This window comes from Molothrus ater, chromosome 2 (assembly GCF_012460135.2).
Source record: "Molothrus ater isolate BHLD 08-10-18 breed brown headed cowbird chromosome 2, BPBGC_Mater_1.1, whole genome shotgun sequence".
Lineage (NCBI taxonomy): Eukaryota > Metazoa > Chordata > Aves > Passeriformes > Icteridae > Molothrus > Molothrus ater.
The window spans coordinates 37,852,909-37,868,593 of record NC_050479.2 but is presented as its reverse complement, the minus strand read 5'-3'; positions in this window follow the sequence as shown (position 1 = coordinate 37,868,593).

Here is a 15,685-nt window from a genome sequence, read left to right as displayed (position 1 = left end):
TGTTTCAACTCTATTGTATCACTATGGTCAGAAGAATGAATTCTTTAATTCTTTATGGAGTGGCATAACAGGAAAAATTTCTAGTAAGCCTGTTTCAGGGGTATATTTGTCTCTCTTAACTTTAGATACCAACACAGAAATCCACATCTGAGCTAATCATTTTAGGCACCTTTAACATTCTCCTGGCCCACACTGGATGTCTACTTTAGGATGAGGCGAAGTCTGAATATAAACCCAAAAGGGTATTTGAAGATGGAAGTAAAAGCACATACTGTGATTATAGAATTGTAGCCCTGGGAGAGAGAAAATTTCCCTCTCTGCTTATAAAACTTTTAAGAAAGGTGTATGAAATTAACACTGAAAATCCAGATGCCAGTATGGAACTTTTTCAGCTATGCTGCTGCCTAAAAATAATTAATATTTTTATATTAACTATAAAAACTATCCCCTTCATATTCATCTGAAGATTAACGTTTGGCACAACAATTATTTTCTAGTTTTCAGCAGTTGAGATTCTGCAAAGCTTTCCATAAGGAGGTTTCACAGATGATTTAATAGCACCTTGAAAATATAACACACTACTTCATAATGTAAACGGTGCCATGAAATATTTAAACATCAATGGATTAAGATGGAAAATGCCTAAAGACTTTTCTTGTGGAATCATATCTCCACTATTTTGGATCCATTTTAAATCTTAAGGGATCCACCTAACACCATTATCACTGAAAAAATGATGCAATAGTTACACCTGTACCAAAATTGCTTTAACCAGGTCTTGAATTAAAACCCACTTGTATTATAATTGCAGAATATGAATTCCAATATACCTGCAATGGCAAAATCTCCTGAAAAGCTATTAACCAGAAAAATTACTTGGCTGAGCAAACCAACCTACTAAGCAATTTTGTGAAAATTAAAATTCATTTCCCACACAGTGTAGTAGCTGGTTCACTATAGCTCCAGTAAACAGCTTTTTCTGTTGATGTTTCCCCTTTTTAAATTGGGAGAAGCAGTCATCCTATTTCTTTCAGTTCAAGAGCCTTAAAACCAGCTGAGCAAAAGTGCTGAGGATTTGTGAGACACATTTAGGTTTTTATTTCATAATTGTCTACCTGGTAGAACCACTTTAAGCCAAAACAACAAAACACACTTTTCACAGACTTTCTCCATATTTCAGTTAGGAGGAAAAAAAAAAAGAGTGATTTTGCTCACAAAATTGAAGAGTCCACACAAAGAGACCACACAAATTGAAGAGTCAATCAGTATTTGAGTACTGTTATTCTACTTTGGATGATAGTGTTGCTGTGGCTGTTAAATCTGTCTTGAAGATTTCTTCAATATTTTGTGAAAAGATTACTATGCATCATACAATTAACCAGCTTCTGCTAAAGAGCTGTATATCACAAATTGACAGATTATCTGTGGCACAGACATTTCCAGCCTACGAGAACTGGATATTAAAATAGGCATTAGCTGTTCAGTAGCTTCATATTTTTCTAATAAATATGAGGTTAATGTGGGTAGAAGGTGATGTGTGTTGGTTAATCATTTCAGAAAAGATCTAGAAGTATCCAAAGCACAGCTATATTTGTGATTAATGTGTCAGGAAGGGACACAGCAGAATTGAGGAATGCTGCAAATCTTTTTAGTTTATAGCTGTTTATTTTCATTATGCTTTTGTAAATAGGCATAAAACTAATGAAGTGAATGTTACTCCTTGCCAACTGAAGTCTTCACAGAAACTGACCTAAGTGTCCAGAAGGTACCTCTGTGTGTCCCAATAAAGAGATTTTGGAAACAACTCAATGAAAAGGATCAAACTGCCTTGAAAATGATGTGCATTAATGATTCAAAAGCACTAATCCTAGTTTTTTTCAATTACTAAAACCTCAATTGAAAATAAGCCCAAAGTATTCCTGTCTTAAAGTATGAAATACCTTTGACTCCTAAGATAAATGGAAAATTCTTTTCTTTTCATTGTAGCCAGGAGATTTTATGTAGTGTATTACAAAATGGCAGGAGAAAAATGCTTAGAGAAGGCATTAGGGAAATAAAAGTGTTTTTCAACAAAGATGTGTACAATTTAAACAATAGTACTGCATTTGGCAGATAATTAGTCAATGATGCCTTTTAAACTCTGAAAATAAATTTAGAAGAAGCAGATATGCCATGCTCTAAAAAATGACAACTTTAACTGTGCTTTTTTGTTTTGTTTTTCAGCCTTTGCTTAAAAGGCTGAAAAACAAAACAAGAGAATAAAGAATTTTTTCACCTATGCATGGTGAAAAAATGGACTTTTTTACTGATTTGTGTTATTTCACTTCCAATAAATGCTTTTAGCTAAGGGTGACTAAAATTTTTGTCTTTATGACCCTGCTTTGAATCGCCTGTAATTGCCATATTTAAGCAGTTCGGACTGATATGTCCCATGAGAGTTATCTACTCTAAGATGAACAATTTTTGGAAAATTCCAGCAAAAATAGCTCACCAGTTTTCCATTTTAAAGAAAGACATTTTTCTCTTTCTTTTTCTCCATTAATGTGTTGTTTTGAAGCAGTTAACATGAATATTCTTGTTATTTTTGAATAAATCTCTTTACACTTTACAATAGTGTCTTTGTATGGGTCCAAATGAAGGTCGAGATAAAATCTTAGCAACAATAAACTGTAGCAACAAAACAATCACACACACACACAGAGAAACACTCCCTTCCCATTGATTTTATTGGGGGTGAAATTATGCCATTTGGAGTTAACAATTTTATACTAACTACTAATCTAAGTTCAAATGTTTTCTATTTGTATCTGCTTTCTGTTTCTGTATCTGTTTCTCCTCTTTTGTTGCCTTCCTCCACGCCCTAGCACATGATGCTTAAGGCAGCAGGTGCAGGGATCTGTGGACCTACAGGAGTAACTGTATAGATGGTTCAGTCAGCCTGGTGGTAAGTACAATATCAGAAAGAGAGAGCACAGGGTCACAGTGACAGGAAATCCTACCTGAATGAGTTATTTCCTTTTACAGCTGTTACTTGAGGGAAAGAAAGAAAGAAAGAAAGAAAGAAAGAAAGAAAGAAAGAAAGAAAGAAAGAAAGAAAGAAAGAAAGAAAGAAAGAAAGAAAGAAAGAAAGAAAGAAAGAAAGAAAGAAAGAAAGAAAGAAAGAAAGAAAGAAAGAAAGAAAGAAAGAAAGAGAGACAGACAAGAAATTAGCAAATAATACTCCAACCAATGTTTTGACTCTAAAAATTAATCTTCTTCTGAAAAATTAATTTTCAAAAAATATTATCTGAATGAAATAGAGAACCATCATTAAGATCTACATGCAGATGAGCTTTTTTTTCTTAGGCAGAAGCATCTTTAAAATGTAACATATTGCCATGATAACTCTTCCGTCTAATTTCTATAATTTTCTTACTAACTAAAGTACTTTTTCAACGCCCTATTCCAAGCCTCTGGGGAGATCTTCTTAGGAAAAGTAAAAGTGAACTTTTTAAAGAAATGCTTTTTGGCATCTATGGTTAAAAGTTGTGCTATTATTCATTTAAAGTAGCTCATAATACATTTGGCTTTAACCCTACCAAAAGAAAGAAAATTGTGATCCCCACATAAAATTTGCCTTAGGCTAAAAATGGGAAAAGATTTTAATGGCTCTACAGATTATGACAGCCTAGTGCTCACAAACTAAACCTCCAGTTCAGTTCACACTGAAAATTTATGTGCTTAACTCTGGTCACACTAACATTTGTAGGCTGAGTCTACTCTCATCTGCTGGGTGGCCTTATGTTCTCAGAACACGGAAAGAGTGCTCAGTGATTACAGAAACTTTCTTCCTATGGCACCCACTCCACATGTACATGTGCAAGTCTGTGCATGGAGAAGACAGTGCTTCATTATGGAGCTTGAGTAGGGCTAAATTGTTCCCTTGTTCAGGGGAGCTTCAGTTTAGTAAAATAAACATAGTTTTAAAGTTTAGAAAGAGGCTTTAACTGGTTAAGTATACATGTAAGTATTTGTAGGATCAAAAGATAGGTAGAAAAGAGAAAATTAGATGGAAAGTAAAAATAACTGTAGATAACTGTTTACCAGGTTAGGCTGTATAATGTACTAGTAACACATTCTTGTCATGTTAGAGGTATATAATTTGTTCTCCTCTACCAACACTTCTGGTATATTCTTTCAGAAGGGTTCCCACCTCTGATTTAAAATCATAAAGTGACAAAAGACTTTCATTTTACACATTAGATGTTCTTAATAAGCTTTTTGGTTTGTTTTTTTTTTTTTTAAGAGAACCAATCAATGTGTTGAAATGAATGGAAATGTACTACATCTCATAATATTCAATCACCATTTACCAGATAAATAATGAAGATGAAAGTTTCTTCATTTTTACTATACATCCCTCCTTGGTCAAGTTTGCCGCTTCAGCAACTCTCTGAAAAAGATATGTCTTGCAGCATGCTCTCAAGGGCATTAGTTTTGGACTATTTCAGATTAAAGAGACTTTACTGAGAACACTGCAAAGAATACTTTCTCTTTTACATCTAGAAGGATCAAACTTGAGTGACATCTGACATGTGTTGTGCTTGAAAAGGTCCTGTAAGGGACATAGGGCTGAGAAGACAGTAATGGCTTTACAGATCAGTTTGGAAAGAGCATGCCCTTTCAGCCTTCATGGTCTCATCTGGATGTCCATCAGCTAAGACAAGTGATTAAAATAGTCTTTACTGCTCTTTGACTTTATGCCCAGATAAGGTGCATATCTCTCCAGACTCTCTAAACTTATTCCATCACTCTGCTTCTGTTCTCCACTGAATGCTAGCCAATTCTCTTTCTCAGAAAAGACACTTGGCACACACAGTAACTAAGAATCCTCTTATTGCCTTATTAAAAGGAAGTTGCAGCAGCATCCTTTGCAATTACACAGTGCACCAGAAGGCACCGCACCTAAAGGTCAAACATTAATTACTTTTACAGGAGGGATTAGCCTGATCAAACATAGATACCTCACCAACAGGTATCTAGAACTGATGTAGTCACACGCCAGAGAGAAGAAACAGACATTTTTAGGCTGTGGTTTATCTGACCTATTTCAGTTAGTTACTTTAGTTGGTTACTCATGTCCTGAAGAACCTTTGACTCTTTCCATTGACATGTCTACTGAAGAGAGACTTCAGTATGCATCTCACATGAAGGCATCAGCCTATTTAAATGTAGGTGACGTAAATCCCATGCTGATGAATGTGTGGATCAGAGCAGGCTGTAAAGTCAGGTGGAACTTCTGTGTCTCTGTGTGTGATTAGACTGAATGCTTTCATCTGGAAATGGTAGAAAGAAGTTCCTTTCTAGCTTTCTGGAAACAACCGAGTTAGTGGGTACTCTGCCTTTGAAACTTGAAATTGACTTTTACAAAACATCCTTTCAAATTACATGAACTTTAAATTAAATGAACTTTCAATTTTAAATTAAATTAACTGGGTTGGTATTTCTACAGATGCAGTAGCTCTAAAATATTAATATATATAATCTTTTTAAAATTTCAGAGCTTCAGAGTTGCTTCATTAGCACTTATACATAGGGATCATCTTCATAGTCAGAAAAGGAAAAATAAAAGCCAAAACATTCACAGTAGAATGTCTTAGAGCATTAAAACAAAATAAAAAAAAAATCAGCCATGAACGCTTATCAAGTTTTTCATTGTTTTAAGCACCCAAGTCTGAAAATAGAGCCTAGTTTGCTTGTTGGTTTATGTAAGGACATTTCATCGGGATAATTTATTTGTCAGTTGAATAATCATACAACCTTTGTTGTACAAAAATCTTTCTGAAACTTAAACTTTGTAGGAAATAACTTATGTTTAACCACAAAATCTTCAGCAGAACTTTGAATCTGCACATTCTGATTATGCATATATGGTAATTCTGCATGTATGGATACATACAGTATGATTTATATGTATATTTTCTGGTTTATGGTATTCTAGAAAAATGGAACAATAAATTAAACTCCCATAAATGCCTGGAGTCATGTAAAACATAGGAATTTCATAAGATTTGTACTGGTTCTCTAAAGGAATGTTAATCTCACTTAACCAGTCTTTACAGGAAGAAAATGGACTTCCTTGTCCATTTGCAGAACTAGATATTATACTCAGTGGTTTCAGGAGTAAGCATATTCAAACACTATCAAAGATCAAGTAAATGTGATTAGTATTTTATCTTGCTTTGCTGTTTGGGGGAATACCTGTAAATAATTCTATCTTCTAACATAATAACCTTCTTGTGGCATTATGTGACATATGTGTATATATATATGTATATATGTGTGGCAATAACTTACCAGGCTGAATTGATTTTATAATTCAAAAACTATTTAAGATTCCAGTGTGAAATGTGGTAGAGATTTATTTGAATGTGGACTTGTAAGTAGATCTAAAAGGCATTCAATGGTAATGATTCTTCAACTATATATTCTGAGATCAGTAGGATCTCATATTGGCACATCCATGAGAACTGTGACTGTTTGTAGAATTTCACTCTTTGCTATGTACTGGCATCAAGCAAAGGAGCAAATACAGATATGTTCTTTTCCTTTCCTTTTTCTTTCTTTTTTCATATTTGTTTTCACTTATGAAAACATGTCTAATTTAATTTCATAGAATAAAATAATGAAAGAATGAAATAAACCAAAAATTTGATGTCAGAAAGAGGGAAAAGGAGAGAAATTATGTAAAAAAAATTATAAGTCATTATTTTCTAAGGAGATCACTGTTGGCTAGGTAGAAAACTACCCAGAATAATTTAAAATAATATTTTCCTAAAATCCCATTACTCTAAGCCTAAACATACTAATACTAAGACAATCCATATTTTGTAAATTTGGTTTATGTCGTATTAGACCCTAGGACCAATTAATTTTTGATTTGTGAAATTTTATTAATCCTATCACAAAATAAACTAATTATGAAACTTGTTAGTCAAATCAATTTAGTTTGTAATATTACACTTTTTAAAACATTACAGAAAATTTCAAAAATATAAGAATTTTCTTGTATTGCCAACAAGTTTGGGAAATAATGTATTACAAAAGAAATGTTATTAACTTCTGTGAAAAGCACCCCTGTTTTCGTTCCTTTAGAAGCAATATATGTTGTTTTACAGAATTGGTCATAATTCTTTGGATGAGGAAAGATAATTTAGGTTAGGAAGAGGGATTTTTAACCACCTCTTGAAATCTTGATCTGGTTGATTCTCTGCCCCCTTGTATAAATTAGAAAAGTCTAGAGTCAACAGTAAGAATAAAGACATGTTCCTTCTCACTTGTTGTCTTTGGCTGGTAGAAGTTACAATGCTAACATTAAATCTGTTGCTTCAATTTTTCTATCTGCAGTGGATGCTGAAATTAATTTAAAGTCAGCTGTGAGTTATAGGAGAAACATAAAATGTTCCTTTGTCTCAGAAAGTGAGGCCTTGACAATTTTTCTGGCTCTCTAGATAAAATTTACATTTAAGAAAGAAGTAAAAGAAGTAACATCATAACATGAACCCCTCGATATCATTAGTGGCCGTGTCTTTCGCACATTTTCATTTCCAGGAAAACAAAACAATATCAGAAGAAATAAATGTATTGTGTTTGTACAGAAATAAATTTATTTTGAGAGTTTAAGTGGGATGTAGCTCTCAGCATCCTTGAACACTGTAGCATAGGTAGGCCAGGTTGTTCATCACCATGCAGGACCACATATGTGTGTCTTAAAAATCTGACTTGTGTATCTACTTGCAGAAGAAGAGAGTTCAACAGTAATGGAGTTCTGTCTTGGAATAGTTTCCTAGAGAGAGTTCAATAAAAGAATAGATCAGGTTTATAGATATGTGATGTGGACACTTCTACAACGTTATCAGAAGGCATCAGCTCACTCTGTAAGTCATAGTATGCCTTCTGTAAAGTAGCAGATCCTAGGTCATGATGATGAGGTGATTGGTCAGAGCACCATTTATCTCTGTAAACTCACCATATAAGCAATAATTCTAAATTTTTGAACTTAAAGGTATCTTCAAAATAAGTGAATGCAGAAACAAATGTGAGTTTCCATCTTGCTTCAAGATGAGCATGATGGAACACCAGTTATAGTAGGATTTATTTCTAAATATTATTTCCAAAGAGCAGAAAGGGAGGTTTATTCTTTGTACAGTGTTCAGTAAATGCAGCAAAGAATTTCGCAGTCTCTATTGTGTTATCAGCAGAGAACTAGGGGCTGTTTAATTCTATAATTAAGGAACTACTTCAGACTACTTATTCTAATGTCTCTGTCTCTAATGACATGCTTTAAAGCTGTAGTTGATTGTAGTGTAAGATCTTGAGTAATAGGACAGCAGTTTATTTTGGCTCATGGATCAGGATGAGAAAAATCAATTTTCTGTCAAGAAGACAACTAGTAGTGTAGAAGAAAAATCTCTAAATACGTATATTGGTTTTGTGACAGCAGAAAGTTAAAGAGGAATCAAAACATAGGGACATGCATATTGTATGCCATACTACATAGATGACACATCAGAAAGAGTTTAGTTTCACTGTCTGCTGAAGCAAACAAAGTAGAATAACAAAGACAATTGTACTTCAATGTGATGGAGAACAGGGCCATGTCTAATATCTCAATGAAAATTTAATTTTAAAAAATCCCATTAACTCAATAAAAAAAAAAATCCTCCAGAATAATGATGTCTGGAAACTATAACTTCCTTTGTGATTTAATTATTGTTAACTATTGAGCAATTCATCCTGTTTGCATTTCAGCTTCCGGAGTTTTCCTAGACTTGTGTACTGGAGGGTATATTAATGGTACCACAGCAGGTGGCACTATTTCCTTCATATTAGGTCTGAATCTGTCTCTTCAGTCACAGAACACATAAAATAATTGAAAGTATTGTATTTCATGAGATCTGTGAAATTGTGTTCATAACAAGGTCTGTTGGCTGAAGACCAACTTGAGGGTCTCTGAGTCTTATTACTATTCCAGTACCTTCCCAGATACTGCTGAACTGGTTTTCAGATGAATAGCTAAGTAATTTAAGAACAAGAGCAAGGACAGCTAGGAAGTGGATTATAGAGACAAATTGCCTCCTTTCTCTTTAAGAATGTATCATGTCCTTGGGTTGCTATTTCTTGGAACATAAGTGAGACAAGACAAATTAGAAAGTACCTGAGGTCCTGCCTTGTAGGGAGATAAAAAAGTCACCTGTCTGGGTGTCTCTGATGCAAACAAGACTAGGAAGCATTTTAAAGGTGCCTTGGTAAAAAAGGAGTCTTTTCATTGGGGGCTTAAAGAGCTGTAATCTCATAATTTGCTATCTAAAACTAGAGTTTATGGCAAAGCCATTTTTTTCCACAGTGTACCTGTCTGTTCTGGCTTTACTTTATGTCTTCCATTTGGATAAAAACTCTTAAGGCCAGAAATGCTTGTGCTGCATGTTTAAAAAGAGTAACATCCAACTATCCCATAACCTAAAATACTGGAGACTTGATGCTAAAATGCAGGATATGGAGTTTGTTGTGTGACTGATACAAACGTTGTATATTGTCGTGGCAAATTCAGCCCACCTCGGGGGGTGGGTGGGGTAGGAATACCTGTCATGCCATGACAAGATAAGCAGGACTCATGGTAAGTAGGATAAATATCTTTTCAGGACTAGGAGCTTCTATTCTCTTCGATATGTACAAGTTAATTGATTACATGGAAACTTGATTGAACTCTCCTTTTTGTCCTAAAATTGTGTCTGTGAGCACAGGAGATTAAAAGTGTGGTGGTTATTTAAGAAGAGATTACTACACAAGGGTGAGGCATCTGGTATCATTAGGACAAATTGCATTTGCAGAATTTAATTAATCATTAAACAGTTTCCCATTTTGTATTTTCCATACTTATCTTTATTGAAAATGAGAAGTACAGAATAGATTACATAAAATTATTGAAATTAAGTATATCAAAATTTGAGATTATTTATGTCCAGAATCAAACAGCAGATTAAACAACCAGGCCAAGATGTGTCCTGACGTTTTAACTTTTCTACCAAGGCCTTCTGCTTTCCCTGTGCCTTCTACATGAACTAGTTTAGCTGTATTTTCTTCCTCCAACTTGATAAATATATTGCTCTAGAAATAAGAGAAAATTAATTAAATTGATAGTTATGAACCTATTCTAAGATAATGGTGTTAAGTTTTTATTAAGTGAGATGAGGCCTTGAGCTAGTATATTCTGGAGTTCTTTTTGTGTAGACATTTTTTCGGTTGTCAAAATGAAATCGATGATTTTGTTTGCTTTGAAAAAAACAAATTTATTAGAATCATAATGTCTATTGTATCACAGGTTTCTACTGTCTATCAAAATCGCCACTCTTTTGGCACAAATATTTTGCAGTGGATAAAGGCAACCTGAAAGCATCTAAAAAGTAATGTAAAAATTATTCCACTAATTAACAGGTTGACTTTGAGAGCACACACTGAATTAATTTTCTTAAGAATACATTTGAACTGAAAGCTGTTTGTTTTGGAGACTTGAATTGAATTTTGTCTGTGGGTCTAGTTGCATACAGAGTCATCAGTCTTATTAAAAAGGAAAATATTAAAATCAGAGGAATTCAGCTTCTGTGTGTGATGTACTGTGGTGTAGTATGAAACAAAACCAGAGTAATTCAGCCAAATGTTGTACAAATTATGCTTCTTGTTCCATGAGTAATACAGTTATTGAGAGGTACTAGCTCTCATGAAGATGAAAGTTTGTCTATCAGCACATACTTGGCTCCCAAAATTCAAGTCATTCAGCTTTAGCAGCTATGAGGCTGAGATTTTTGGGAGTTGCCCTCTGGACATGGGGCTGAGGTAGCACCCGTGCTTCAATGTGGTTTGTCACACCCTGATTACTGAAGTGGATTGACTCTTCTGCCTGTGCTTTTAGTGGGAATTAACTTTGTGCCCTCAGTTTAGAAGGATACTTAATTCACAAAATGTCATATTGGGTTCTTCTTGTCACAGTGTGTATGGGAGCTGTGACAAATGACACATACTTACCATCAGCTGCTCCTTGAGGCAGCTGGAGCTAACAGAGCACAGTGATAAGGGTCAAAATCTGCTCAGGACAAGTTCTTTCATTTATGTCACACTTCTGTACTCCCTGGGGCTGGGCTAACAAAAACGGTAAGGACTCAGTGACAGGGAGATTAGGGCTGTTAAATGAGGCAGTGTGCATCACCTCCAACAATTTATAGCAATGTCTTCAGTCCTAAATGGAGTACTTAAGCTGAGTGGTTTTGGACAGGTGAGAACAAAACTCTCCTAATTAAATACACTGACCAGTGCACTGCTGGAGTTACTGCTGAACAGTGGAGACTTTCACTCCTTTCCTTAGCATTCCCTTGATGTTTTTTAAGATGGTGCCTCTGCCTAGATCTCTTTGTTCTATATAAAAAGTGGAGGGGGATGGATAGCCCTGAAATGTAATTTATGTCAACTTTCAACTTACCTCCTTCCACTGGTGACAGGGGGAGTTGGATGACTTAATTAGACTGGACATCTAAACTGCAGTTGGCAAAGTTAGTAGAGATGGTGCTGTCTCTAAATGACAGCAATCTAGAGAAAATATCAATTTTATCTTAAAAGTAGATGGGATAATTCAATATTTCTGAATTTATCTTCTTAAGGTTAAAAATGACAGGAATGAAAAAGAGGCAGAGGCTCCTCAAAAATATGGAGACCACTGCACTGTGTGATATGGAGAATTTTAAAGAAAATTGGCCAAGAAAATAACTAAAATCTGGAATGAGATTAATCAAGTCATATGCAATCCTGCAGGAGAAGAAACTTAAAATGAAATAATATTAGAAGAGATGAAATGTTTGTGCATTTTATGTGGATGATTGTATTTAAAAAAATAGCAGAGGCTGTAATGAGCAGTAATTTCAATCAGAGCTTCAAAAGCAGTACTTGAGTTGCTGAATAGCAGTTCTAAATATGGTAAACAGCAAAAGAGCCTTCTCCTCTATGGTAAAATTAAAAAGGTTCATTGAAACTAAAGATGCTATAATGACTTACATCAGCTGAAGAGCTGCTCCATGAAGTTTATCAGTTCCATATTGAAATATAAATTTAAAGACATGTATAATAATTACTTCAGTTGCTTCCTGTCAGACAATATTTAAACCTGCATGTTGTATCAAAAGGCTGCCTCATCCAAATGGTCTGAGAAGGAAGCCAGTGTGTGGAGGGGAGGAACATCAGAAGAAAAAAAAAAAAAAGAATTTGTCTATCTTACAAGTTGAGAGAAAGGCAAACTACTCCCTATTCTTCACAGCAGATTTTTAACAGAGTGCTTCAGCATGGACTTTGATTATCCACTAACACATCTAGGCCAATCTTCAAACAAATAGTAATAAAAGAAAAGGATGCAAGCATTAGCATCAGATTTGCCTAAACCACTTAATAATCATGTTACAGTGCTTTGAACAAGCTGCAAGCTTGAGAGTAGGGAGTGACAATAATCAGGCATCATTGTCACAGAGGCAGATGCCAGTCTGGAAAGTTACCACAGAATGAATCAAATTAAGCCTTTGAAGCTTGGCTAGTGGAAAAGGAAATTAGAGGACATATTGGTGGCTTTTGGCTGCAGCAAATTACAAAATTAGTTGCTTTTTGCATTTCTTCATGGGGATTTTCTTCCCCCAGACATAAAGGATTTTGTTTATGAATACCTCCTCCCTTATAATGAGGAGACATTGACTTCCTCAGTTCTTGACATCGACATTTCATCTTTTCTGTCTTCAATCCTATCCTTTACACTCACACTTCGTGGCTTTATATATACACATATATATATACATATACATATACATATACAGGTACATACCTATACATATCAGTATTCAAACATATATACACGTATATGGATATAGGATATGTGTATCACTTTCTCTACAAATCTTGCAGGGATCCAGTTTTTACAGAAAACAATTTTTAAGTGGACCTCTCAAATTCCTTAAAGACATAACCTTAGGGAAATAAATTTAAAATAATCATAACCCCCTTCTCTGATTAGGATAGTGAAAACAGTTGGTGGCATGTATCCTTTATGTAATAAGTTCCTCTCTAATTGTGGAAAGTATTATTTTCAGCTTAAAGTTTTCTTTTTTTTTTCCTAATCACAAAGTAATTATACAATATATGCAGACAAAAAAAAACCCCACCACTACAAGGAAAAGAACACCAGTTCAGATCCTGTACCAATTAAAAAACGAAAGGCTTTTAAAAATTATTTCAGGTAGAGACTTAAACAAAGCACATATGGATTTCTACTTTTTATTGTTATGGTGCTTTTACATCTCCTGTTCTTAAATGGACCTGTGTTTTCAGGGTGTAGGAAGACACTTGGCAATGTGAACAGATTACTTCAGAACATTCCTTGGAACATTCACTGGTGAGAACCAAGAAGATGTAATGCTGTGAATCTCTAGCATCATGGGTGCTTAGCCATCTCTGTACTGTTGAAATAGATCCATCCAATTCTGATTGCAAGATCTGGAATGGGACTGCTGTCTTCTCTGAATGATATTTCCTTAATGTTGCCATCTTATGAAAAACATGGAAGGGGGGAGAAATATCTTATCAACTCTTGCCCATTCAAATAAGAAAAAGGTTTTTAGGAGCTGGGAGAAAATGCTGGAGGTGAGCAGTTTGAAGAAATGTGGCCATATCATTTACACATGTTCCTTTTGCTTATTTATTTTTTTCCCCACCAAGTATTAGATATCCTAGTTGAAGGTGCTGCTTTCTTCGCTACCAGCATGCTCACATGTACAAAAATTTTTGCATCAGTTTAGGACAGAAATGTTTACAGTGCAGTGATATAGGGATATGTTGCAAAATGCAGGCGTTCCAGAACATGGAATATGCCACATAAATGGCATCTGTGGCTCTGAGTTTTTAAAGGTGAATAACTAAGTAATTCTAGGTATGGCAAAGGATGTTACTGTTATCAAATACAGGAGTCTGGCTTTATTTCAGTACATCTTTATATTGAGCTAATGGAAAACAGATGGCCTATTTATGGAAGTTGAGTATTAAAGGACATTTTCATCCTTATGATGTTCCCACTAATGGGTAAAATGAACCACTTGTATTATCTTAGAAAGCTGTCAGCTTTTGATACTAGGTATGCTTGATTAACTCTCACTGTATTTGTACCTTATAATGTAATATGGCTTCAAATGAAACACAATAAGATGGTGTTTTAAATTTGAGTGCTCCTGCTGGAAGTAACATTATCTTTTTTTTCTCTTTTGCTACAGAGTAAATCTGACTGCTTTTAAAAATCTTTAAAAACCCCATTTTTTAGTTGTATATTTGCATTTCAACACATATTTTTAAGGTAAAGTACCTGACACCATTATTCCTGCTGATAATATGACTAATGAAACAGTAGTTCGAGTGTAGTAAGTGCTGTATTGTCCATAAAGCAATGCAAAATGCCCTGTGAAAGAACTGAGATCTCATTTCCAAGTTAAGATATTCTGAACAACTGGACAGTTGTTTAAAAAAAAAAAAAAAGCTGTGTGAATGCATTTTTCATTTATTTCTTTTACATTGTACAAGAGATAGGAAGTGTACTGTAGAATTTTTGTGGCAACTATATTGACCTAGCATTTTTTTCTTTTTTTAAAGAATTACTTAAGCTAAAATTCCAAATAAAAATATTTTGCTATATTTCAAAAGCAGAGGTCTCTGTTAGCCCTTTAGAAAACAAACCTATTGGGCTTTTTTAAATCTCTTCCTTCTTCTATCTCTCTCATTTGTGGTCTTAAAATCTTAACTTTACACAGTGTAAATAGTTCAACTAGTCACCTGAACTAATAATAGTTATAAAGGTAAACATGAATGTGATATTTTGAAAGATTTAGAATATAGTGGTGTTCCAGAGAAAAGCAAAATAAACACCCCTGTCATTCAGAGCCCTGTGTCTTTAAGTGTTTTTTAATCCATTACCTTTTCTAATTTAATTTCTGTCAAATATATTCTGTTTTACTTATAAGATTCACACCTTTATGGACTACATCTGTAAAGCTTTCTATGCATTTTTCATGAATTTTAATTCTAGCTAGGAGATTTTCCTGCCCCCTCTATCCCTTCCTTTTTTTTTTTTTTTTCTGTTTTGCAGTCTATCTAGGTAAAGAATTGGTCTTTGGATCCTAAAGAATGGAAGCTTAACTGAGGCTGATATTCAAAGGATGAAAATATTCTTCTATAGCAGGCCTGGACATTCATTTCCTTGATTATACATTCTGGTATTTTCTGTTAATTTTACTTTATTATCTCCTATGAGATAGAGGGTGGATGAAAATGCTTAGGAATTTATCTAATCTGCAATTGTACTTGAAGTCTTTTGATTGTCTTAAAAGCTCTTGGTGACCTCTTGCACTTAGTGCATATACCCAATTTTAGTTCTCTGGTTTCCATGGCTTCCAAACGTTATTCATTTTGTTTAATAAATATCATTACTGACACTCATCTTTCCAGAAGCTAGAGCAATTTTATCCAAGTGAATCCCACAATAGTTCTGCAGTCTGACTTAATGTGATCCTGAAAATTAATTTCCCATGCAACTTCTGCCATTAGGAGTGAAGTGGTTACATGCTGAACTGATTTT